Raw genomic sequence first — 2,741 nt, forward strand, 5'->3', positions numbered from 1 at the left:
CCTTTTCTCTCTGGTCCTGGACACAGGGCTTCGATTGGACAGTATCCTACATACTTTCAGGGCACTTTAAGTAATCTTGTTTGCCAGTGCCCAGTGCTCAGATGAGCACCAGATAGTGTTGAAGCTCATTTCATGAGACCATCCAAGGCAAGGGGGCCATAGAGGAAGGTCTGCAACCTGCCACTGCCCCCACTTGGAAGAAAGTTAGAGATCCCAGACACAAATAAACCACTGTGGTCATTCAAAGGGAAACATCTCTGCTGACCAAAGACTCGCTAAACAATTCTATATAGCATGAGTTCAACAAGATCACAATTTGGGGTGTGTGTGTGTGTAGGGGGAGGTGACAGCGAGAGACTTCTTCCTTTTGCAACAAGAATGGCTGGTCCAGATCTAGACAACCTGGCATTTCTTCCCAGCTTGTGGGTTATTTTTTTTCTTGATATTACAACCACGTTCTCTGTTTGGCCTCTAAAGGCATCTCTTTGGATTTTTCTTGGTGAGGGGTTGCTGCTTGGGAGGACTGGGGAGGGCAGATTGAAATTAAACATGCAGATCTGGATAATCCAAAATTGAGTTTTCAGAGGATGCTAGAAAAATAGCTAAGGGGTGCGTGTGAGGATTACTCAATTTCCTTTTCCTCCTGCTGCCCCCTCCCCAGGGCTCCCACCTTAGCAAATGGGTGCTGTGTTCATATGGAAAAGTGGGATGCCTAGACCACAACAGAGTTCTTACGTTTACCTCTTTTATCTTCTATAAGCTTTCACCCAGAAGTCAAAACCCAGGTGAATGGACTCCAGTCCTAGCTACAATAAATAGCATTGCTTCGCACCTAAGCAAGACTATTCCACTCACTCTGAAACAGTCATTCTGTTGGAAAAAGTACATCCCACTTTAAAATACCAGCTAGAGATAATTTAAAGCCATCCCTTCTTTCAAAAGGGCACATTGAGAATGTTCTTCATTTGTAAACTCTTTCTCGCTGTCCTTTTTTTTTTTTTAGGCAACTCAATTTGTTGAGCATCTGCGTGTTCATAAAAATGAAACTGAACTCTTAAGTGTTTAAGTTTAAGAAGAAAACGTGTGTAAGCACATGCGCAGGCTTCTCGTCATTCGATATTGTAGATATATTGATAGAACAAATGAGCAAATCTATATTTAAAAACACAAAAAAAATCAAAAAAAAACATTGCTGCTGTATAAGGTTGCTTATTTACCGTAAATTTCCTTTACTTTGGGGGGAGCGGGGTTCAGGGGTTAAGGTTGGAATCAGGACAGTGAAATATGTTCTTCATGTCTAGTTGGGTTATTCCGTCTGTTTTTTTTTTAAAATAAAAACAAAAATGCTTATACATTTTTCTGGAAGAGGGGACCCCTCTCTTTACAAAGCATTATATTCTATTGAATGGCTCTATATACTTTGTTCAGATTATTAAATATGTTTTAAAATTTATCTGCCTGTTATAAAATGAACAAAAAAAAGTATATTAAGAAAAAAAGAAGACGACGCCTGTATAGTAATTGAAAAAAGAAAAGTCTGTACTGGAATTTCTGAACTTGAAGAACATATCAACACTTTTTGTGTGTATTAAAAAAAATACGTATCCTACAACCTCAGTTTGGATAATGTGTGTTATTTGTGACTCGGTGACTTCTGACGGTGTCCTTGCCAAACTCGGCTAACAATGTAATAAACGGTAGCATTGATACACGTCTCCCAGCCTTGGCACAGATTTAACAAGTTACTCCAAAGAGTAAAACATAAAAGGAAGGGCAAGATAGCATAATAGCACCTAGTGCATTAGTGCCTTGAGGTTTACAAAGCACTTTCCTCACAACCCTGGGAGGTAGAGAATACAAGCATTATCAACCCATTGCACAGATGGTCAACACTAAGGTTGAGCAGCTTGCCCAAGGTCACACAGCTAGTAAGTGGCAGAGCCAGAATTTGTACCTACATCCTCTGACAGCAAATTCAGGGCTCTTTCCACTGTGTTGCACTGCCTTCGTATCCCTAGCAAGTCTCTTGAGAATGTAGCCTTAGAAAGGGCTCCCTCCATCTCCCACATTTCTACACAATTTGGTACAACCAAAGTACAAGCAGAGAGGTCAACCACCACAGTAGTAGAATAGTTTTGTACGAGTATAACAGGAAAATAACTGGAGCTCTCAACTTTACCTAGAGGCTAAATGGGGCAGCAATGTAGGGATTCAATCAAGGTAAGATACACAAACAGGAGACCACTGGGAAGGGAGCCTCCCTCTTGGTTTGGCACCTGCTTCAGCATGTTCAGAGAGCCATGATTTCATCAAGGTGGGCAATGCTTCCACCAATATGTGAACGGTCTTCATCAGTTACTGGGGTCCGAAATTCGTCTCCTGAGAGTCAGCCTTCTGAAAAGCCTTTGCAAACACTGACAGGTAGAATCTATCACTGGACCAATAACTCAAAAGCCTTTCCAAGCTGAGGAGAACACTAGCACAGCCTTTTCTTTTTTTTCTTTCTTTTTTTGGCTAGGCAATGGGGTTATGTGACTTGCCCAGGGTCACACAGCTAGTAAGTGTTATGTGTCTGAAGGCAGATTTGAACTCAGGTCCTCCTGAATCCAGGGCTGGCGCTCTATCCACTGTGCCACCTAGCTGCCCCTGAACACTGGTATAGCCTTGAGGAGCCCAGGGTCGATATGGACCATGCCCCAGTGAAGTCATGAGAAGATAATATCAGTAGGAGAAAGTTAGCA

Source organism: Vombatus ursinus, unplaced genomic scaffold, assembly GCF_900497805.2.
Source record: "Vombatus ursinus unplaced genomic scaffold, bare-nosed wombat genome assembly UNPS02015024.1, whole genome shotgun sequence".
NCBI lineage: Eukaryota > Metazoa > Chordata > Mammalia > Diprotodontia > Vombatidae > Vombatus > Vombatus ursinus.